Below are 25,297 nucleotides of genomic sequence, written 5' to 3'. Positions count from 1 at the left end.
GATATATCTTTCCAAGGCAGGGACCTACTCAAAGTACTGGCTACTGAAAATCTGTTTTCTCCTCAAAAGACTGTTTACATTACTCATACACAATAGGTTCTTTTGAACCTGTAGCTTCTATTTTTTGAGTTTTGTGCTTTTAATCCTTTGAAATGCTGACTTGAAGCTTAGTGATGTCTAATAAAAAATTATTGGACATATCCAGCTAGCTAAGAGACCCCAAGAGATTCAGAAGCAGGGTGGTATGAATTAGTACTTCAAAAATTATTTGCTTTTATCATGTAACTCACAAAAGCCAAAAAGACTTCCCTTTTAATTATTATTAACTAAATTAAATCACACAGACTTCTGGTGCTTTTTTTAAAAAATATATTGTTTTCTTCTAATTTTATTTTGTATGAAGCCACCAGAGATAAATATAACTCAATACTAGAAGACACATCTGGAACTTTCAAAATCAGTTTCAAAATCAATCCTTGCCCAGGTCAGTTTTATTGTAAACACCTGTACCCTCTGGTTAACAGAAATTCGGTGAGGTTTAGTTTCTGTTTTTTGTTTTGTTTTGTTTTGTTTTTGAGATGGAGTCTCACTCTGTTGCCATGCTGAAGTGCAGTGGCGCCATCTCACTACAACCTCCACCTCCCGGGTTCAAGCGATTCTCCTGCCTCAGCCTCCAGAGTAGCTGGGACTACAGGCGCACGCTACGACGCCCAGCTAATTTTTGTATTTTTAGTAGAGACAGGGTTTCACCATGTTGGCCAGGATGGTCTCGATCTCTTGACCTCATGATCCACCCACTTCGGCCTCCCAAAGTGCTGGGATTACAGGCGTGAGGCACCGCGCCAGGCCGCAGAATTTTTTTTAACCTCATTTTACAAATGATGAAGCTGAGCAGTTGGTAACTTTTTCAAAAATCTGTGGGCCAGCAAATGGCCAAGAAACCAATCTAAGGTTAATCGCCTAGCAAGGAGCAGATCGAGTCTGGCTCAAGAACTCAAGTTCTTGTCCATGCTATTCTGCCTTCCTTTAAGGTATTAGACAAATCAAATTTAGAGGATACACCAGTTATTTTTGTGACATAAGATGAAAGCTGCTGCTATATGGTTATGTTTTTAATTAAGGATTATGTATCTAATAAACAATGATTAACTGTTACGTACTCCATAAACTGTGCCCAAACTTAATCTAAAGACAGCTTATTCTATTTTATGATCATACATTCACTATTCGTCACACGAATAACAGCAACAGCTCTGGAAATGGTGTTTTCATCGTTGTGATTTTTTGTTTTGGGGGGTGTTTTTCTGCATTGAGCCTGAAAATCCACAAATTCACAGCACTCATGTTTTTTTCAGGTGTGATACACCTGAAATAGATGTATTGTCATGAAAGTGATTTGCAAACAACGTGATACAGTATCACCAATACCTAGGTTTTACTTTATATTTTTGTTTCAAACTACTGCCTCAATACTTTAACGTGAACAGCCTATTCCAGTCCCATTTTTCTTATTTTCAAGTTCATAATCAACATTATCCCCAACTTGTTGTTGTTTTATAGCACTTCCACATTTTCTCCTAACACTTATCCGTAGGGTCTTGCAACAACAAAACCAAACAGTTATAACTGCCTGTACTTCAAGTTGCTTCTTTGGAAAAAAGGAACAACAAAAACACTAATCCAGCACTGTTGCATCCCCAGACTTAGCAAAGGCTAAGAGTCTAAGATGACAGTGCCAAACACGTTAACAGGTGAACTGAAAAACCATCTCTAGCGGCCTCGCCATCGGGCGGTCTCCTCCCGATGCCCAGAGGCGCTGAGACAGGCGACAGCTACCTTTCCTTTGCACCCAGAGCCCAGCAGGCCTCGATCCTTCTACTCTCCCGGTCGGCTCAAGGCCCAGAGGCAGTCTAGGGGCACAAGGAGAAGGTGCTGAAAAAGGCTTCCATCCGACCCGAAATTTCCAACTTGTCGGGGAGACAAGGAAAATCCGAGGCGACAGGAGGTACCGTTTCAAAGAGGCGGCGGCGACGAGGCCAGTGAGGTGGGGATAAAGCAGTGTAAAAGGCAGTAAAACTAACGCAGACTATAACAGGCCTAAGAGTGACAGCGTAGGTTAATCGAGAGGGCTACAGGCTCGCCGAGGGGCGCCACCAGCGCCTGCCAGAGGGGCGCCGGGTCAAAGGGCGCCCGGAGCAAAGCGGCCACCAGATTGGCTGGCGGGCGAGCGCGCAGGCGCCCGCGGTGGACCTCGTGCCTGCCGCCGCTGCTGGCGCCGCCGCCTCCAAGAGGTCTGACTCCTGCAGCTACTCACCAGGGTCGGGTAATTCACTTCTTGCAAGGACTCGGCCAGAGGAGAGGTTAAGACCGCGAACATAGAGCCGACTGCCGCCGCGCCCCGAGCCCAGACAGCCCCTCCTCCCCGAAGGCGCGCGCACAGCGTTCCGGGAGCTTTCAGGGGCGGGACGGGCGGGGGCGGGGTCACGGAGCGGGCGGGGCTCGGGGTCTTCCGGAGCCTCCGGTCGCGGGTCTAAGAGGACTAGGGCGGGAGCGGCGCGAAAGAAAGAGAGGACTGCGTTTTGGGGCGTTCTGTCAGAGGGGAAAGACGTGTGGATTGGAGTCAGACTGCACTCCCGCCCTATTTCTGCAAGTAGAACTCACTGCCTTTAGAAACGGTCTTCTGAGGCTCTGTTGGGAGGCTCTAACAGTATTACGGAGGACACATTTTTGTTTGTTTTTATGTGAAACGTTCAGAAGTTGCTTGCATCAAGTGCTTTACAAGTACACTGGTTTTCAAACTTTTTAAGTTGAGGAACTGTTGATTTTTGTAAAAATAGAACTTTACTTGGAAGCCCAAGGTAGGCAGATGCAGATGGCTTTTATAATTTGCGAATGTATTCTATAAAATCACATCTGTACTGAAGTACTAGAAATAATTGAGGATAAGTCAGATGTGAAGAGCAAGAACTTTTGAAATAGGATTACAACTGAAGGTTTCCATCTTACATGAGCTTCAGAAAACAAGAAAATGCTATCTTTGGTTACATAGTAACAGGAAGTCCTTATTCAAGCTAGAACTTGCTGATGTGAACAGTTTCATAAGGGCTCTCCTTAAAAAGATTTTGTACACCAATTTTAATTGGGAAATATACATATGAGTATATCTCATGTGCATATCTTAAAGAAGAATGAAAAATGCCCAGGTACCCACTACAGAGCTTAAGAAAAAAAAAAAATGCCAGTATTTTTGGAGTCTTTTAGAAAGGACTCTCTAAAAACATCTCCTTCCTTCCGTTCACCATTATGCTGAATTTTATATTACTCATTCCGTTGTATTTCTGAAAATAGTTACGTATGTACGATTCCCTAAAAATACTATTTTCCTAGTTTTATATTTTATATGTGAATCATTCTTCATTTTTCCCCTTTTTTCACTAATTTAGGTTTTGAGATTCGTCTGTATACAAGTCCATTTCCCATAAACTAGACTGGCACATCGTTACCCTTATGCTATTGTTAGACTTTTTAAGTTTTTGCTGACAAGAGCATCTGATTGCTCTTTTAATTTGCATTTTCCCTTTTGCTAAAGCCTGTTCTTAATTTTATCTAATTTTTTATTAAATTGCTTGCTTTTGAAAATTATTTTGTAGATAATATTTATTTTTTCTAGTTTAATTCTCTCTTGTAAGTTACATGTGTTGCAAATGTCTTCTCTTAGTTTATGGACTGTCTTTCCAGTTTTTATGATGTTTCTTGATTGCCAAAAGCTTTATGCTTCAGTATACAGCTTTTTGAATTTAATAATATTTTACATTTTAATTTTGTGCTTTTTGCTTTCTTGCTTACAAGATTCTTCCCAACATAACATCAGAAACTATTCTTTCTTCTACAAGTTTAAAAGTTTAATTGTAGCAACTTTAAACACAGAAAGGACAAATAATAATATAATAAACACCCATGCACTCAACTCTATGTATTAAAACATTTTGCAAACCCCTCCTCCTAATGATTCTTGTCTAAAATTGCCTTAATTATACTTGGCTCTTTACTCTTTCATTGAAATTTTAGGATGAGCCAGCCAAGATCCATTTAAAAAATTGGATTTCAATTGGGCATTTTATTCAACTTGAGAATTGCATTTAGAGATTTAGTGAAATGTCTTCTTATCTATGAACATGGTATATTTATTTTATTCAGGTACTTTATGTGCTACTATGCCTTGTAATTTATTGAATATCTTTCATTATATTGCCTCCTAGTTTTATTACTAAAATTAGAGATCTCTCTCTTTAAACCCTATTTTCTAATTGTTTAGTAACATTGTGTTAAAAAAGCATCAATTTCAATATATTGGTACTATCTCCAGAAGCTTTGCTGAATTTTTTTGATTGCTTGCTTTATTTCCCTGTTACATCTTTGGATGACCTATATAGGTAATCATATCATTTGTAAATAAGAATAATGGTTTCCTTCTTTCTCTCTTTCAAACCACTTATTATTCAGTTTTTTCTTTTATTTATTAACAGAGCATCCAGTGCAATGTTTAATGGAAGTAATAATGGCATTCTTGTCCCATTCCTCACTTTACTGCAATACTGCTAACATTTTATAATGATAATAATGTTTGCTGTGGGTTTTTGGTAAATACTTTATCAAGATTATTAAGTGTTCTGTTTCCAGTTCATAATGTATTGTTGTTTGCTTTTTTTAAACCATGAGTGACAGTTTAATTGATTAAATGCTTTTTCTGCATCTATTGAGATAATCATTGTTTCCTATTCTAATATATTTATGGGAATGATTAATACATTTTCTGATGTCAAATGAGAGGGAGAGGATTTTATTTTATAAATATGTTAATGCATGCTCACTTGCTTTAAAAACTGGGTACTTTATGACTGCCAGTGTAAATAAATTAGGCAAGCAGATTCTCATTGCATCACACTCTATTCATTGCACAATGGTGTTTATAAACTGGATTAGAATTGCTGCTAGTGCCCCATCTTGTAACTCTGACTGCTCTACCTATCCCCTGCTATTGTCAGGGAATGTTGAGATGGCAATGATAGAAATAATGTTGTTAATATTCTTTTTTTCTTTCACATCACTTTTTTTCACAGTGTTTTTATGTAGACTTTTTTTTTTTTACTTGACCACTGGAAAGTCAGCAATGTTTTGTTGTAATTATCACATATAGAATGTTTTTACATTCTGAATCTTGATTTTATTTTCAAATATGGGATGGCCATAATAACTGCCACATCCAATTTTTTTATCTCTCATATATACATATAGATTTAATTAGTTCAATAATTTCCTGAATGTAAACAATGTAGAATTTAGTAAATTAATAAGCACTGATGGGAAAGGTCTCCAAGATAAATGAGCAAGTGATTAGTATGTTAATACTTACAAGAGAAATTCACATTATATTAATATAAATTTTAAATATATATGTGCATGTATGATATATAAAAATATCTGAAAGGATATATGCATTGTTACCTATAGGGATGTAACAGAAGGGGAATGAAGGAGAATTTTCTTTTTTACTCTCTGTAGTGCTGTTTTCTTTTTTAATATGAGCCCATATTTATGTATTTTTTAATTAAAAATACAGCACCAGAAGAATATGCCATTCATCTAATAGATGGTTTCTTGGAAAGAAAAAGAGCTGCATATAAATTCATTTGTGTAGTAAATAGACATTTTAAATGTGTTGCATCAGGGGTAATCAGTCACTGAGAGTCCAAAGACAAAAATGATCCAAAGAAGGAAGAATGGAGAAAAAAAAAAAATCCCCCATTTTTTTTTCTTTTTTGTCAAATTCTTGTATGGAAAGATTCTAACACAATAAACTAATAGTAGCCTTTGGTTTATCCTAATTAGCATTTATTAAAATCATAGTCCCCACCCCACAAGATCCTTCAGGTTAATCCTATCTTGCTACTAGAAAAGCAGCAGCCATTTATCTTATCTTTTGGCATCAGCATTGAAGAGTCTTCTTTGTATTTCCCAGACCTAAGCAGTTACACCTTCAACCATCTTTTTCTTGCCTCTATTTCAATGGGCCGTATTGTTTGTCTCCTGATTATTTCATGTCTATTTTTCCCCTGTCCTAGAAGTTTCATTAGTATTTCCTAGCCATATGCCATTTATACCTTTGCTCATTACTCCTGTCACTGAAGATGAGAAATCAATTTCTGTCGATATCCTCTCCACTTACATTAATCAGAGATATATTTTGTAAGCAGTAGAAATTGAATCTGGCAAACCTAAAAACAAATAGACTATGTAAAAAGTTACAGAATTTAGCATGAAGATGAAGGCTAGTACATTAGGTAATGGCAATGGATAGGAAACAAGAGGGGCTAGGAAACTGGGAACACAGCCTCATATAACAGTACAGATTAGGGCACTGCTGCTTTCAGGGCTGCACTGAACTCAAAGCTGCTGACGCCACTATGAGTGACTTCTCAACTCTGTGTTGTCTACCTCGTTGCTTCAAGATTCAAATTTCGGATTGAGATCATTTGATTAGCTTACTCTAGGCTGTATGTCTTTTCCTCCCTAGCCTCCTTGAAGTAGAGCCCAGAACTTTTGGCTTTAATGGGAAATTGGGCACAAAACACAGAACACATTATTCTTCCAAAACCTGAAGGATTTTTAGATTCTAAGTAGTAACAAAATAAAATAAACTAAATCCCCAAACAATAGTCCAATTATCCATCACAGTATGCTTCACTGTCCATATAAAGTCTACTTTCTCCCTTACTATTTTATACTTACTGTTTTATTCTCTTTTAATCCCTATACATTTATAGGGAGTAATATGAAACAGCAATAATTTCTTAATTAACTAAATTGTTCTGTTCTTTTTATCATATCTTGTATCTATGAAGGTGTAACTAAGGTATTCCTTGACACAGTTTGGGATGCAAAGAATGTAACTCCAATAAGTGCCATGAGTAAAACACTAAAGTTTCCACCAATTTATAGCAGCAGATAATTCAGAGAGCCAAACTCATTGTTTCCCCTAATGCTCTGATCCTTTCACTGTACGTACCAGCATCCTGACAGCAAGGAATCCATTCTAACTCTATCCCACATAAATTCACGAACTATTATCAGACCAGGGAGAAAACGTGCCTTGGTAGGTCATGATTAAAATTCACTGGCCTCGTAGTGGTCACAGGTTTTAGGGTGACTTCTTGATGCATTAGATAAGGCTCTTCTAAGAATTGATGTACATAACCCAGAATTAAACTCAGTGTAGGTAACTTCTAACTAAACAGGCCAAGCCCCTTTGGTGAAAGTTTTTCTCATTCTCTGATCCAAGTACTTGCCCAGGTCATGGCCCTCCTGAGTGACAGAGATGGGAGAGTGTTCTACCTTCCCAAATAAAGAAGGCAGAAAGTTCACCTCTGGTTGAATGGTGCTGTTAAATGCTAATGCATTGATTGACTAGATATGGAACATTTCTCCTTAAGGAAACCCTATCCTGAAGGAAACCCTATTCTGCAAACAGGCATGGTGGCAGCTAAGGCAGATGCATGTCTTTAGTGGAAACCAGAGCCAGCAGGGAGATGTAGCACTTCCTGAGTTCAGAAATGACTCCACCAGTTGATACAGGGCCTCTCAGTGTGTTGAAGGAAGGAAGTCCTATGTTTTATGATTGAGCATTAGTGTCATACTGCAGTCAGCCACTCCCCAAATGTTGCATCACTCAAACTCCAGGTTTCACAGAGAATTTCCTAAGGTATTAGGTTTGAGTTTCTTCCTTCATAGGATGCTATGGATTCTTTAACCAAACCAACCTAATCTTTCTCCTGCCATAGTACCACCTTCTCCTGCCATGCAAAAAGAAGCAGTTTGCAAAAGTCAGTAAAAGAAAAAAAAATGCCTTGTTATTTCTCAAAATGATGAGCTCACTTGTCTTCTATTTATATAAGAGAGACCACAGTAATTCTTCTCAACAGTATCAGCTACAAGGTGATTTTCTGTGCCTGCTTATTCTAAGAAGTAGCTGGCAATTTCTCTTGTTAAAAGAGAAAAAGAAAAAAACATGCACTTACTCACTGATAAACATTTTTCTGTTAGAGAACCCAATTAAATAGCAGGTCTGTGTTGTGTACATCTTTTATACACCCTGTAATGCCAGGTTCCATGAAGGCAGTTCCAGAAATAGTCTAATTCAGAGCTGGGGCTCCAACTCCCAACACATAGTAGGTGCTTGTAGTAGGATGATAATAATTCCCAAAGATACAGAGGTCCTAATCCTCTGAACCAGTGAATAATAATTCAAATGGCAAAAGGGACTTTGCAGGTGTGAGGAAGGATCTTGAGATGAGAGTTGTCTTGATGGACCCTAAATATAGTCACACGTCTTTATAACAGGGAGGCAAAGGGAGATTTGACAAAGAAGGTGGCAATGGGACTACTGAAACAAAATGCTAGGCTGCTGGCTTTGAAGATCAGACTAGGGACCAAAAGTAAAGGAATGCAAGCATTTCATTCAAGCTCTAAAAGTCAGAAAAGGCAAGAAAAACCTTCAGAAGGGAGAGTGACCATGATAATACCTCAATTTCAGCCCAGTGAAACTGACTTCAGACTTCTGACCTCCTGAACTGCAGGAGAATAAATGTATGCTTTTTAAGCTACCAAGTTTCTGGTAATTTGTTCTAGCAGCCACAGGAAACTAATACAGTTTTCAACAAATATGTGTTGAATAAATAAATCAATGAATAGTAGGGATTCAATAAATATTACATTAATTATAAGATGCCCAGATTGGTTCTTTGAATGTGAGAGAAACATCATTCTTTAAATGTATCTGCAAAGTAAAAGCTAATTGCATTAATATAAACTGAGTTGTTATTTACCAATTTTTATTCTGGTTGTTTTTGTTTTGGTTTGTTGAGATGGGCAGATATGTTAGCTTCATAATAATTGGTTTTATTTGATTACGCATTTATTCACAATGTTGAGGGGTGCCTACTTTCAGAATACATATATTCATCACAAATCTCTACCTTCTAGGAGTTTGCCATCTACCAAGAAACACAGAGATATACAGTGTGTGGTTTATATTGATTATCTGCTTACCACTGTTTGGGTTACTTTAATTATTTTTGTATATGTCTATATCTCAAAAGAGTTTGTGCCCCTGCAAGGCAGTCTTTTCTGCATTCATCTATTTACAGCATCTATCACAATGCTTTCCACATAGCAAGACTTCAGAAATATTTAATTGAATGTATCTAGTGGCCAGAAATTCATGCTTTATTGACTGAATAAGGAATGAAGGAAACACAGTGTCAGAGTATGTGTGTGGGAGTGTGTGTGTGTGTGTGTGTGTTTATACATATGTACGATAATTTGGTGGTAACATTTTGTTGTTCTTCTTTCAAAATAAATTCCCTGAGTGTGATGTCTACTCATCTGTTAAAATAAAAATATGCAACAATAAAAGCAAAGCTTATCAAGTTACCATTTATAATTTTACAGCAAATATTTATATATATAAATATGTATATAATATAAATTATTTTTATATAAATATATGTATTCATATAATCTATATGTATTTATATATAATTTTATATGTATTCTATATATGTGCTATCTGTAGTATTTTATGATTCATAGAAAAAGATAATGTGCTCCCAAAAATACGTGCTAAAAATACATAATACAAATTTCATACATACATTTGCACTGCTTTTGTGGGTATGGAATTTGTTATGAGATACAGTGTATCTTTATTCCACAACATTGACTTTTTTTACAATTTGTATAACTTGATCATGAAAAGTATTGGAATAAAGATCAAAAGAATGTGAAAATACTGAGTATAAAATATTTTTCAAGTGAATATCAATGATATTATTTCATTAAAACATAAGATAAGGAAATTTTATTCTGGGTTTATTTACCAAGGAACAAAATATTTTGGCTTCTCTTAATTTTTCCCCTTCAATTGTGATTTCCTTCTGCATATGTTCAAGCTCCCCGGATAACTCATCTTCCTTGTTGTTCCTGTGGCATTTTTGCATCTAGACCTGAGATTTATTTTCCCTCAAGCTCCTACTGTGGGCAGCTCAGTGGTATTCTCTATATTCTAATATGTAGCTCCAAAACACTTACTGCCCGGCGGTACCTGGCTTAGGCTACTTATTAACTTCCTGTCTAATTTCCACAGTCTTACGTCTGCTGGAACATTGTTGGATTTTGGCAACTCATAGAATTTTAGACTATTAAGAGACATTAAGTTTGAGCTGGACACTGTTTATTTTACTTAGTAGAACAATCTCTTCTACAACATTCCAAACAGGTGGTAGCCATACATTGAACAGCCAAGAATAGGTGACTGATTCTCACAAAGTCAGGACAAATTGCTGCAAAGTTTTTATCAAAATAATTCTAAATGAATTTCCTTATTTCTTCCATACAGGTTTCCTAGCTCTCTTTATTGAGCTTTACAAAATACCGTAATACCTCTTCTACAACAAAAATAAATAAATGAATATGTTTCTAACTTTCTTTCAAAACATTTTGACCCCTTTAAAAATTCTCTGCAACTTTGCAAAACATCTTGATAATATCTTTAAGTGTGACAGCCAGAATAGAATAAAGAAACGAGTTGCTGGTACAGAATACAATCTATTTTAGAAAATATTGTCAGTGCAACCTGGTATGCCCAGTCAGGAGGAAAGAAAAGGCACTGATTCTTCATATCAACCCCACTGTAAATTTTACGGGGAAAATTTCTGGTGAACACAATTCTGGGTGAACTAACTAATGTGGCTACACAACCTCTCTCCCACAGAAAGAAATGCTAAATCAGGTGTAATTTTAAAATATTTGGTTTTAATATGTAGCCTGAGAGGGAGAGAGAGAAAAAATGAGAGAGAAAAAAATTCTAAGTGTCAAGAACAAGTAGAAAATTTGAAGCCAGTGACTTGGTGGAGAAGATGAGATGTGGATGAAAGACTCTTTCCTAACTTCTGAAGCTGTAACATTCAGCCAAGGAAATGAGACAACTTATTCTTGCATCGTAAGAATTTTTTAAAAACTGGACCGAATTACCAAGAGAACTTGCAAAGTTAATAATCATATTGAGATTGGTAACATGCTTCTACCAGAAATAATAGGTAAAGTATAAAACTATTAGAATATAGATTATTTCAATGAAGCACTTAAGGGAATTTATTTATTGTACATACATATCATCTTGTACCTGAAAAAATAATTCACTTTATTTTAAGAAAACATTAGTATGTACAAAACTTTAGCACATTCTAGGCCACTAAAGATTGTTTCAGGAAATACCAAATAACAACATATAAACTGTATTCTTTGACAAATATTTAATGAAATTAAAAAACAATAACAAAACAGTAGCCATTCATCAGGTATAGGAATGAAATGACACAGACCAATGATTCATGGATTAAAAAACTAAAAGTAGAGATTATATTTAGAATAAAATTATTTTAAAAGGACTTCATGTTAAAATATGAGCATTAATGTAAACTCAAAAAGTCAAAAAAAGGGAGAAATAGTGATAACAGGAGAAAGTAATAAAATAGAAAATAAAGATACCAGAGTCTTTAAAAAAAAAAACAATTAAAAATAAATAGGCCTCCAACAGAAATGAGGGGGAGGGCAAAAAGAGAAAAGGAACAAATAATAGCAGGAATGGAAAAGGAGTAATAGAAGTACTGTAAGCTTTTAAAATGTCATCAGAGAATGCTAAGAATAAATGCCAGAACATTTGAAAACTTAGATGTTAATTTTTAAAAAATGTATAAATGATGAAAGCACACTCAAGAATAGGAAAACTGGCCATGCACAGTGGCTCACACGTCCCAGCACTTTGGGAGGCCTAGGCGGGTGAATCACGAGGTCAGGAGTTAGAGACCAGCCTGGCCAAGATGGTGAAACCCCATCTCTACTAAAAATAGAAAAAATTAGCTGGGCATGGTGGCGGGCACCTGTTAATCCCAGCTACTTGGGATGCTGAGGCAGGAGAATCACTTGAACTGGGGAGGTGGAGGTTGCAGTGAGCCAAGATGGCACCACTGCACTCCAGCCTGGGTGATAGTGCAAGACTCCGTCTCAAAAAAAAAACAAAAAAAAAACAAAGGGAACCTGAACAGACCAATAAAAATATATAAATTAAAGAATGGGTCATTAATCAAACATGTACTCACACTAACCAAAATAGTCATAATAATAGCATCAACTGCAGAGGCAATAGTGTGAATGATAATATCAAGAACCCATTAGGCATACAAAGTTTTACAAGAGGTAACTAAAAAATATTCAGGGAAACAAACAAAATAACTTTGTATCTCAGGCAAATAGGGCTAAATTTTACCTGAGTGGTGGGTATATGCATTTTATAGTTTTAGCAAATTAAAAATATTTTGTAATTTAAAAACTAAAGGAAGATCTAGGAGGAATTTGGGAACACTTGATAAGCAAGAATAATTTTAAGTATATTCTCCATGAAAGACTTTTCTAAGACTTGATTGGAGACTTAGCTTATCTCAGTGCATATTAGCTATTAGGTGTTCATAAATTATCCCAAGACACCTTTCTGTTTTCATTTAGGTCGCTTAGAAACTAGTAGTCTCAGAACATGGAGTGGAAGAGGTGATCATGGTAGCAACAGACTGAGGAGTGAATTTGCACATGAGGTAAGTGTAGGTAACTTTATCTACCGTGGTACAGGAAGTGTCCAGTTGAACGTGTAGAGTTAGCTGCCTAGTCAGTTGAGTTTAAGCACAAATCTTTGAGACCTAGGAGTATGGACCTTTTTATTAAAAATTGTCCTTAAATATTTTCTTAATTAATAACTTGTATATTGCCAATTCATCTTAGTAAGAAAATCTACTAGGGCAAGAGGACAGTCTTATAAAATCCTGTGTAGATCTCTAATGTCTCATTAGAATACATGGGAGAGTCATAAAAAGAAGAAATAAAGGTACTCAATATCTATAAAAGTAGTTTTGAGTCCTGAAAGGACAAAGGCCATGGCATTAAGATGACTGATAATATCCAGTTGTAGCCAGGATGTGGAATATGTATACTCTCACATTTCATTGGTGGGAATATTAATTGGTAGAACCTTCTTGAAGGGAAATTTGGCTGCACTACTCTTTGAGTGAGCTATTCTATTTAGCTATTTTTCCTACAAAATTATACCCATAATGAGAAAAAACTGCATACAGTGAGCTCTCTTTGTAAATGACATGAAAAGATGTCCATATATAGTTTTTAAGAAGAATGAATTTGCAAAATTAGGTAGCTATGTAAAGATATATCTGTATCAATTTTATATGGTTGACATAATAAATTACCACAAGTTAAGTGGCTTAAGCAATGCAAATTTATTATCTCACAGTTCTGTAGGTCAGAAGTCAGACATGGGTCTCTCTATGCTAAAATCAAGGTGTCATCAGGGTTGCCTTGCTTACTGGAGGTTCTTGGGGAGATTGTTTCCTTGCTTGTTCAATTTTTTTTTTTTGGCAGATTTCAGTTGTATAACTGAGGTATATGTTTTCTTGCTGGCTATATACTGAAGGCAGTTTCCAGTTCCTAGGGGCCTCCATGTTATCTGGCTCATGGCTCTTTGCCTCCATTGTCAAAGCCAGCAATGTCAGATCCAATTCTTCTCATATCACATTTATCCGACCCACTCATCTGCTTTCCTCTTTCACATTTAAGGATATCAGATTATATTGTGTCCAACTGAATAATCCAGGATAACCAACCCATCTCAGAATCTTTAACCTGAATCACATGTGCAAAGCTCCCTTGTCATGTAAAGTAACATAGTCACGGGTTTTGGGCAATAGGGTGTGTACATATTTGGGGGCCCATTATTCCACCTACCCCAGTATCTGTAAGTACATTTAATATAAATTATATTATATAAATATATAGACATATACAAATATGTATACATACAGGAATGAGGAAAGAGAGAGAGAGAACATCAACAACAAAAAACAAATGTGTATGTGTCTAAATTTTTAGAAATAAACATACCAAACACTTTAACAGTGTTGTTTATGGAAAGTGGGTTTCAGTTTTTATATATACTTTTAAGAATGGTTTGTATTTGTACAACAAGTACACATTAATATTGCACTTTAAAAGGTAAAAAAAAAAAAATTAATTGATCAATTAGGCTGAAGCACTTGATCAAATTCAGTTGCTATATTTCCTAGTATAAACACCTAGGGAAAGAAACAATCTCTAAGTAAAATATGTGTTCCATGAATTATTCATCAAAATAAATGGCAGACTTCACTGTAGGTGTTATGCTCTAAATTGAAGAAATTAACCTTTAAAGTATTGATTGGCTGAATTGCTGCATGTCTAAATAGAGTGGCAATTCTCAGTACATAATAATCATAACAGTACTACTACTAACTCCTGCAATCATAGTAAAAATATAAAAATAGTTTCTTTTATATTTTATCACTCTCAAAACATTTTCAATTACATTACTCTTATAAATTCTGAAAACAATCTTTAATATTAAGTAGGCAGCATAGAAAATTATCACATTTTGGAAGGAAAAATATTTAGAGGACCTAGATAAGACTTGCTCAAGGTCCAATAGGCCAAAATTATGCAGAACCAAACTATGTCCTTAGATTATCTGTTTTAGGAATTATGTACAATATAAAAATAAATAAGACTTCTTCCCTCATGAAGTTAACAGTCTATGAACGGGGATAAGACATGCATGTAGATGGCTTCACTCAAAGCAAAAAGTCATGAGTGTTATTTAAAAGGGTTCCAATGAAGTGTTGTAAGAGTTCAGAGAAAAGTTATTTGGAGGGGGCGGTTACTCACACAAGTACTATTTATACTGGGTATTAAATAATAACTAATTATGGAATATTTTCTATAAACAAGAATGGAGTAGTAGTGTGAGAATATCAAAGCAGGATTGAACAAGAGTGGCTCTTTTGGAGGTAATGGCAAGGAGAAGCCAGAGAGAACCAAGAGTTATTGTGCAATTAGAATGAGCAGCAGAAGACAAATGAGAGAAAAGAATCAAAGGTGACTCTATATTGTTCCTTCTAGATACATAGGCTAATGGAGTTGCTGGCAAGGCATGGGAAACATTTTCTCACCTTCTCTGACTTCTCAAACCTGCTGTACAATTGTTACTGCCCCCAGCACTCCTAAGGAATGGCTTTTCACAAAGTCTCCAGTGATTTCCTTGCACTAAATATATTTTCAGTCTATACCATACTTGATATCTTGGCTATATTCAGCTCTATACTCAGCTCCATCCATCTTGAACATTTTCTCCCTCTAGTTTCCTTGACCTCACATTCTCCAATTTGACATTAGGCATCCATGTAAAGTGCTTACTGCACTCAATCCTCTGTGCACACTCACATGTTCTAAACATATTACATTGAGTCCTAATATTATTTCTCTTACTTTTCTTAAACTCCACAATTCCCCTGTAGACTTCTCTTTCTTGGCCTAGATATTAAATAGACTCTCTTCTGTCTAGGCGCTCTCTCATATGATACATACTCACTGTTGGAAGTCTCTTTTCATTTTCATGCCTTCAATAACCACTTTGTGCTCTTCTTGTCCATATCTCAGTGGAAAGTATCCTTATACATCTTATAGATCAAGCCATAATTATAGATCTTATAGATCAAGCCATAATTTTTGGCCTCTTTTTGCCCCTCAGAGAAAATATAAATCTTTCAAAATAATTTTACTTTAACTTTTCTCTATTTCTTTCCCTATTAACTTTAACTTTTCTCTATTTCTAATATCACCACTCCGATGAAATATTTTATTATCTTTCATTTAAGATCTCTCATTCTGATTGATCTTTCACCTGCCTTTGGCCTTTCAATACGACCTCCACACTGCAGTCAGAATGATCTTTCTAAAAATCAAATTGATCATGTGATTCCTGTCCTTATAAACTTCCAGTACTTTCTCTGTCTCTCAGGATAAAGTCCAAATTCTATAACACAACATATAGAACCCTTATGGATTTGGCTGGTGATTACCCTTTCACTCTCAAAACTCACTACTCCATACTCCCCTCACTTTAGCTGTCATGAACAATTTTCTGTTTCTAGACTTATTTGTGTTCCATGTTTGTTCTTACACCCACACTGCTGTTCTCTCCTTCTCCCCTTTACATGGCTAATTACCATTCAAGCCTTAGTGCTCAACTTAGACATTATTCCTTTTAAGAAATTTTTCTGACACCCAAGTTAAGACTAGGTTCCCCATTTTGTTCTTCATCCTATCCCAAACTCATTATATCTTGGCCTTATCATGTTGCATGGTATTTGTCTGCTTACTTATATGCATGTGTGTCTCTTAATTTTGTGCAAACTTCTGCGGGAGAATCAACTTATCTACCTCTTTCACTGATTACCCCCAGCAAAAGGAGCTGATACAAAGGAGGTATTTGATAAATACAACAATGAATAAATAAACAAATGAACATCTGAATGAACAGGTAGAGACATTTGGGAAGGTAGAAGATGATGATCTCAGTATTGGGCATGTTGCTTTGACTAAAGGCATTACCAGAATATTCAAGCAGGAGCAGGAAATCATCTGCATGGGTAAAGCAGAGCTTATGGGAAGTACAAAAGTAGAGAGTGAGATCTGAGAGCCATCCACAAAGTAGAGAGAGTTGAAGCCATAAGACTAGATGAAATTGGATATAGAAAATATAGATGAAAAGAGAAGACAGGTAACGATGAAACATTTGGAAATACCTATATCAATTTTTAGCTGAAAGCACAGTACACCTGAAATCAAGTGAGTAAAAACTCCATTAAGGATTCTAGGCCAAAAAAAAGGACTCCAGGCAGTTAAAAATTAATAAGAATTAATGTTTGAGAAGAAAAAGCTGTTGACAATGACTTCCAGACAAATAAATGTATTAAACACTGGTATACCTAAACACTTTGACTACCTAATGCTCTTAATTACCTGGTAATTAAAGGCTAAAATGTCTAAAGGAACATGAAAATAGTGAGCCTACATGGTGTAGGAGCCATGGCTAATCAGTCTACTTTGAACTTGAAGTAATTTACTTTAAAACAAATCAAGGAAGATGCATTGCTTCTTCTGAAGAGTAGTGTGACATTACAGAAAATAAATACAGGAAATTCTGGCGCTTCATAATTTTCAGTAGGGAGGAATGAAGGCAATGGCAAACACAGCCTAGAACAAGCCAGACCCTTACTTTCTCTGATAAGCAGCTTTTGGAATTATCTGCACTGGGAGATGTACAAGAAAGTAAGCTACTCAAAAAGGAAATCAGCATGTGGTAACTTTTCTCTGATCTACCGATTCTTCCTAAAGCTTGGGCACTAACCTTGAAAAGGCGATTGGATACCATGATATTCCTAGACTGAAGGCTGGGCCAAATGGAAAAGGAGATACAGAGAACTGGCCCCTAGTACAGCAACCTTAAATGACAGAGAGGAAATCATACACAGATTAAATTGTTCCACTAAATCTGCTCATGCCATACCCTCCTTTTAATTCTTTTTAGAATGCTGGATTATTAAAACTTACACTAATTGCCTTTCCAGTTTAAAACATTAGAGAGATGTTCCAAAAAATATACAAATATACGTGGCATATTGTATGTATATACATACATACGCATATGTGTGTGTGTGTGTGTGTGTGTGTGTGTGCAATGTGTAATGTGTAGTACACATGAAATATATTTCAGGGGTGCAATGAAGACATCAAAAAGTTTTTCTCCCATGTGCTGTTTGGACAAATACCAGGCCATAAATGACCCCTCTTCATTCAAGAAGGAGAAACAAAGATGAAAATACAAAAAGGAATTGATTTTTCTAATAACAGTAGTAGAACAAAACTGTCTAAAGATTGTTCTCAAAAAAATCTTCGTTTAGAGACAAAAATTTTTAAAATGTGCCTGTATTATACTGTCAAAGAAATTCACAAGGACTCTTACAGCAAAAATATAAGATGAAGTGATGAACTAAATACTGGGTTCAAATTCTACAAAACACTCTTTAATATTCCTTAATTTTATGGGATTTGGGCTGAAGATGCATATTATAAGTGAGACTTCATTCCCCACCACCTGTCAAAGCAAGCGACTATGGACGTCAGACTGTATGAGTGGCTAGACAGGAAACTACCCATAGAAAGATACTTTGTTATGCTTCTCTGGTCTGGTGGTGGGCTAACAGTAGGGGTTTTTATAAGATAAAGGGGCATGTAAAACTTGGATATGAGAGTGCACCAAAATTGCTTAGACCAAAATCCGTAAATAAAGACCTACACGTAGAAAGGTAGAAGTAAAGATAAGGAGAAAAGAAAGAGATCAGACTGTTACTGTGTCTGTGTAGAAAGAAGTAGACATAAGAGACTCCATTTTGTTGTGTACTAAGAAAAATTCTTCTGCCTTGAGATGCTGTTAATCTGTAACCCTAGCCCCAACCCTGTGCTTGCAGAGACATGTGCTGTGTTCACTCAAGGTTTAATGGATTTAGGGCTATGCAGAATGTACTTTGTTAAAAAAGTGCTTGAAGGCAGTATGCTTGTTAAAAGTCATCACCATTCTCTAATCTCAAGTACCCAGGGACACAATACACTGTGGAAGGCCACAGGGACCTCTGTCTAGGAAAACCAGGTATTGTCCAAGGTTTCTCCCCATGTGTTAGCCTGAGATATGGCCTCCTGGGAAGGGAAAGACCTGTAAAGTGTCTGTGCTGAGGAGGATTAGTAAAAGACAAAAAGCCTCTTTGCAGTTGTGATAAGAGGAAGGCATCTGTCTCCTGCTCCTCCCTGGGCAATGGAATGTCTCGGTGTAAAACCCGATTATGTGTTCTATTTACTGAGATAGGAGAAAACCGCCTTAGGGCTGGAGGTAAGACTGCTAGCAGCAATACTGCTCTTTAATGCACCGAGATGTTTGTATACGTGCACATCAAGGCACATCACCTTTTCTTAACCTTGTTTATGACACAGAGACCTTTGTTTACATGTTTTCCTGCTGACCCTCTACCCACTATTACCCTATTGTCTTGCCACATCCCCCTCTCCGAGATTGTGGAGATAATGATCAATAACTACTGAGGGAACTCAGAGACCAGTGCTTTTGCTGGTCCTCTGTATGCTGAGCGCCGGTCCCCTGGGCCCACTTTTCTTTCTCTATACTTTTTCTGTGTGTCTCTTTCTTTCCTCAGTCTCTCGTCCCACCTGACGAGAAACGCCCACAGGTGTGGAGGGGCCACCCCTTCATACAAAGGAAATAGGCACTCATGCAACAAAGAGAATACCAACATCGTGCTATTATTATTATTATTTTTGTCTCTTCAACAATGTGGCAAATTTTCCATAAAATGGAAGAACAATTTATATTACAAGTTCTTGCAACAAGTGGTGAATATAGCATCTGATGAAGTAATTTAAAAAATAACAATCCTGTTGCTTGATAGTCTGAAATAATAGGTCTTACTCTCCTTAGGCAGCTAAACAACTAAGCAGATAATAAAACGTTATACTCCTCCATCCCCTTCAACTTCGTTCTACGTGAATGATAAAATGAAGCACAATAAATAGAAGACTTAGAAGAATTCTACGAAATTCTTGTATCACATAAGTTATTTTCTTTGAAAATTGCAAATGGTACCCTCTCTGGGCTGAAAAATAGTAGAAAAAAATCCTTTCCTTTAGACTAATCAAGACTTTCCCCTAACCTCACTCTCTTTCACCCTCCAGTTTTGTCTTGCTGTTTTTCATTGACGGAACCCAATTGGAAATCAGAATACAAGGGCACTCGATTATTTCAGTTCACAGAGGACTTCTTCCTGTGGCACGGAACATGGTGGGGAAAGGTACAAAGTAGACCTCGAGAAACAAACAGCATGGTGACCAGTCACAAAATGTATACAGAAAATTAACAGATTTTTTTTCCTTGAAGAGATCAAATCTAAAAAACAGTATAAAAATAAGAATGTGCAGGATCTATATAAAGAAATCTATACTCTACCAAGGTACCTGAAAAAATACACAGATAAATGAAGGCTTATGGCTTGATTTTAGGTATAAAAAGTTAATGTTTGAAGACATCCATTTATCCACCTGGATCAACATGGTCATTATTTTTTAAATCAAAGTCCCAAGAGCTCCATTTCACAACCTGAAACTATTTAAAATCATGTTAGAAAATTAAATAGTAAGAAAATACTAGAAAAAATCAGAAGAATGAGTAGAATCATAGAGCTACAATAATTAAAATAGGATGGTTTGGGGGGAAAGATCAGTAAGTTAGATTAATGAAATTGCATAGAAAAGCAAGAAATTGATTATTATATTTCTATGGGCACGTGAAAACTGTGGCATTTCTAATCACAGGGGAACTTATAGATTATAAGATAAAAGACATTAGGCCTATTGGATAACTAGTTTAGAGAAAAGAAAATTCAGTTAAGATCTGACCTCAAGAAAAAAATGTAAATAGATTAAATGTGTATATGTAAAATCAAAAAAATCATGAATATATAAATAAAATTCGATAAGTGTTTCTATATTTCAGATGTGGGTCTACACGGTAATTTTATAATAAATCAATTAAAAGATATACTAAAATCATTTTAACTGGGTGAAAACCATTTTCACTCACTTAATTTTTTAAAATGGTGAAATCCACTCATAAACAGTAGCCAGAAATCAAAGTCAGAAGGCTAGTATGTATTTAAAAAGCTAAAGGGTTAGCTTTATGAGTGTCCAACCTATGGAGTCACACAGGACCATAGTTAATAATGGCCCCATACTTGGTTTGATATTCTGCTGTCACAGTCTTGAAATCCTTAACAATTTTTGAACAAAGAGCCCTGGATTTTCGTTTTGCACTCAGTCCTGCAAATTAGGTAGTGATCCTAGTTAACCTTCCCATATACTGAGTGAAATACAAATTAAAACCTGAATTTAAAAATTGTTTTTAGGTTGAAAACAGTAAAATAAAAACACTTATTTTTTTTACTTGACAACATCAAGAATGCAGAAAAAGAAACACTCATATACCTTTAGTTCAACCATTTGCAAATACTCAAGAATCATATATCAAAATTTAAAGTGAATACTTTTTTTTTTTTTTCTTTTTTTTTTTTTTTGAGACGGAGTCTCGCTCTGTCGCCCAGGCTGGAGTGCAGTGGCGCGATCTCGGCTCACTGCAAGCTCCGCCTCCCGGGTTCACGCCATTCTCCTGCCTCAGCCTCCCGAGTAGCTGGGACTACAGGCGCCCGCTACCACGCCCGGCTAATTTTTTGTATTTTTAGTAGAGACGGGGTTTCACCGTGTTAGCCAGGATGGTCTCGATCTCCTGACCTCGTGATCCGCCCGCCTCGGCCTCCCAAAGTGCTGGGATTACAGGCGTGAGCCACCGCGCCCGGCCTAAAGTGAATACTTTTTATTGAGCATTTTTTTCTACAGGAATACATCTACAGGAACTAATTGAACCCATACATAAAAATCAGGATATTTATCACAGTATTGCTAATAATAACAAAAATATGTGAACCAATCTAAATGTTCATAAAAATTGGTTATATATTGAAGGATACATTTCTGTAGTTTCATTTATGCTTCAACCTTAAATGTGATATAAATATACGTATAAACACACACATTTGAAATGTAAAGATGTACAGTAGAGTGATATGGAAAGATACTCATGATTCATTGTTACGTGGAAAGCCAACTATGTAACAGCAAAGATAGTGAAATGCTACAGGTAGCTATACAGAACTTTTTATATATAGGTATAAAAATGTGTGAAAAGAAAAACAAAGATATTTTTATCCAGAATTACGGGAACTTTTATTTTCTTGTTGCAATTTTAGATAGCCTTCCTTTTAACAATGGGCTTTTATTTCTATTAAAATAGAAAAATAAATCAGCTTGAACTAATAAGAACTGGGTCATTTATGGCTGTGATCATTTAAATATTTAAATAAATAATTTCCAAAAATAGTTATTTTTTAATAAAACAAAGGAATTAATGTAAACAGTTTGGAAAGAAAAGTTCAATAACTTTAAAAAGTTATGTTGTTTCAAACATGTCAATTATACAGCTAAAAATTGGGGGGTGTAAGTATGAGTATACTAGTTTCCTAATCTTAAAAATCAGCAATTACATCTATACTGCTTCAGCCCTGACACAGATAGGTAGAAGAATATAGGTTTCATTTTATTTTTGCAAAGCATAAAGGTAGTCAAATTTACAAAGATTTTGAGAAGCATAGAAAATAATTTCAGATGGTACATGATTATGAGATAGAAACGTGAGGTAGTATGTCTTGAACTGGAGTGAAGAATAGTACTTAATGTGAAAAATAATAATTTATACAGATTCAAATTCAATTAAAAAGGAAACCATATCACAATGAACTGCAGAAAATTTTAGTCTTTCATCTAAAATGAGAACACACAGAATGTAGCTGAATCCAGATGATGTATTACAGTCATTGAGTTAATTCTCTATGCTGATTAAAATAAAGACATAATCTCCCATAAATTGCTTCCTGATATTCCTTTAAGTTGTTTTACTCGAACGAGATTTAAGATGGAGAAATATAGCAGACATCTAAATGCAGGACCACCTGCAGGTTGAGTCTCAGAAGTCTGATGAGTAGAGATACTTCAGTCAGGTGTCTGATGCAAAACATCACATTTCTATCATCATTTTCAACTGGAAAGGGGCTTCTTGGAGGTAATCTAGGACTATATGGTAGTCAGATTGAAAAGTAACATAATACAAATTTCATCTGTATATTTGAACTATTAAAATTTACTTTAAAAAATTATTGGATATTTAGTCATCTTGCCAAAATCACTTAAAGTATATTAAGTTATTTTATGCACTCTTTGGAAACATTTTTACTTATGTAATCAAAGTGGTAGAATAAGAAACATTATATAAAAATTCAAAAGTTGAATCCACTTTGTCTGTATTCATTATATTGACAGCTGGATAAAATAAAATAATTAAAGAACTTATGCCTTTCAGAACATTAACAGTTTCTAACTGCTTCAGTTATTCAAGATAAGTTCTGGATATCTATACAGCATAGTGACCATAAGTAGCAATACTATTTTATTGTTAAAATTTATTAAGATAGTAGGTCTTATGTTAATTCTTTCTAACACACAAACACACACAGATTAAAAAAAAGGGAGTGGGAAGAAACTTTTGGAGGTGATGGATATTTATAACCTTGAAGATGGTGATGCGTCATGGATGTATACTTACTGCTAAACTTATGAAGTTGTATATGCTAAATACGTACAGCGTTTTACATGTCAATCATATGTCAGTAAAGTGGTTTAAAACAAAAACAGAAACAAATCTACATTAATTGTAAATGCTTATAAGTTATCAAAAGCAATACTGAATTAACGAGTGGTGATTTGTGAAAAATGTTTTTTTTAATGAAGCTGACCCTATACATAGGTGGATGCTTTAGTGAAAAAAATTTGTTGATGCCTGTGAAAACTTCAGACAATAGGTGGCCAAATGAATAAAAAACAAAACTGCTGCTGATTTTCTTTAGTGGGTTTCTGTAGATCATAAGCATAAGGAGTAGCCGTTGTGTTTTTTAAAAAATTCAGATACTCATACTGAATGGGCAAAAGCTGGAACCATTCCCCTTGAAAACAGGCAAAAGACAAGGATGCCCTCTCTCACCTCTCCTATTCAGCATAGTATTGGAAGTTCTGGCCAGTGCAATGAGGCAAGAGAAAGAAATAAAGGGTATTCAAATAGGAAGGAGGAAGTCAAACTTTGTTTGCACATGACATGATCCTGTATCTAAAAAACCCTATAACTCAGCCCGAAAGCTTCTTAAGGTGATAAGCAACTTCAGCAAAGTCTCAGGATACAAAATCAATGTCCCAAAATTGCTAGCATTTCTATACACCAACAACAGTCAAGCAGAGAACCAAATCATGAATAAACTCCCATTCACAGCTGCCACAAAAAGAATAAAATACCTAGGAATACAGCTAACAAGGGAAGTGAAGGACCTTTTCAAGGAAAACTACGAACCACTGCTCAAAGAAATCAGAGATGACACAAACAAATGCAAAAACATTCCATGCTCGTAGATAGGAAGAATCAATATCGTGAAAATGGCCATATTGCCCAAAGCAATTTATAGATTTGATGCTACTTCCATTAAACTACCATAGACATTCTTCACAGAATTAGAAAAAAACTATTTTAAAATATGGAACCAGAAAGGTGCCAGAATAGCCAAGACAATCCTAAGCAAAAAGAAGAAAGCTGGAGGCATCATGCTGCCTGACTTCAAACTATCTACAAGGCTACATTACCCAAAACAGCATAGTCCTGGTACAAGAATAGACACATAGACCAATGGAACAGAATAGAGAACCCAGAAATAAAACCAAACACCTACAACCATCTGATCTTTGACAAACCTGACAAAAACAAGCAATGGGGAAAGGATTCCCTATTTAATAAATGGTGCTGGGAGAACTGGCTAGCAATATGCAAAAAAATGAAACTCGAACCCTTCCTTATACCACATACAAAAATCAACTCAAGATGAATTAATGACTTAAATGTAAAACCCAAAACTATAAAAACCCTAGAAGAAAACCTAGGCAATACCATTCAGGACATAGGCATGAGCAAAATTTTCATGACAAAGATCCAAAAAGGAATTGCAACAAAAGCAAAAGTTGACAAATGGGATCTAATTAAAGAGATTCTGCACAGCAAAATAAACTAGCAGAGCAAAATAAACTATCAACAGAGTGAACAGACAATGTACAGAATGGGAGAAAATTCTTGTAATCTATTCATCTAACAAAGGTCTAACATTCAACATCTACAAGGAACTTAAACAAATTTACAAGAAAACAACAGACAATCCCATTGAAGAGTGAGCAAAGAACATGAACAGACACTGCTCAAAAGAAGATATGCATGCGATCAACAAACTTATGAAAAAAAGTTCAACATAACCTGTCATTAGAGAAATGCAAATCAAAACCTCAATGAGATACTATCTTACACCAGTTAGAATGACTGTTATTAAAAAGTTGAAAAAACAACAGATGCTGCCAAGGTTGTGGAGAAAAAGAAACACTTCTACACCATTGGTGGGAGTGTAAACTAGTTCAACCATTATGGAAAACAGTGTCGCGATTCCTCAAAGACCTAGAGGCAGAAATACCATTTGACCCAGCAATCCCATTACTA

General features: G+C 35.7%; 1 protein-coding gene and 1 long non-coding RNA gene across 3 annotated transcripts in view; one reads left to right on the top strand and one right to left on the bottom strand.

Annotated features, from left to right (window-relative positions):
- MANEA (mannosidase endo-alpha) overlaps positions 1-2,527 on the bottom strand; it is a 31,840-nt gene extending 29,313 nt beyond the window's left edge. The window contains exon 1 of one of the 2 annotated variants that reach the window (XM_527453.8): positions 2,315-2,527. The gene's annotated coding sequence lies outside the window, so the exon portion shown is untranslated. The remainder of the gene's footprint in view (positions 1-2,314) is intronic. The other variant, XM_009451681.3, reaches the window with a different exon arrangement.
- On the top strand, positions 2,484-23,396 carry LOC112209483 (uncharacterized). The gene is made up of 3 exons (XR_002944261.3): positions 2,484-2,858; positions 12,619-12,704; positions 19,789-23,396. It is a non-coding gene; the product is annotated as an uncharacterized LOC112209483 (long non-coding RNA).
- Positions 23,397-25,297: the final 1,901 nt, after the last annotated feature.

The sequence above is a fragment of the Pan troglodytes genome, chromosome 5 (genome assembly GCF_028858775.2).
Source record: "Pan troglodytes isolate AG18354 chromosome 5, NHGRI_mPanTro3-v2.0_pri, whole genome shotgun sequence".
NCBI classification, from domain to species: domain Eukaryota; kingdom Metazoa; phylum Chordata; class Mammalia; order Primates; family Hominidae; genus Pan; species Pan troglodytes.
This window is presented reverse-complemented; position numbering and strand designations above follow the sequence as displayed.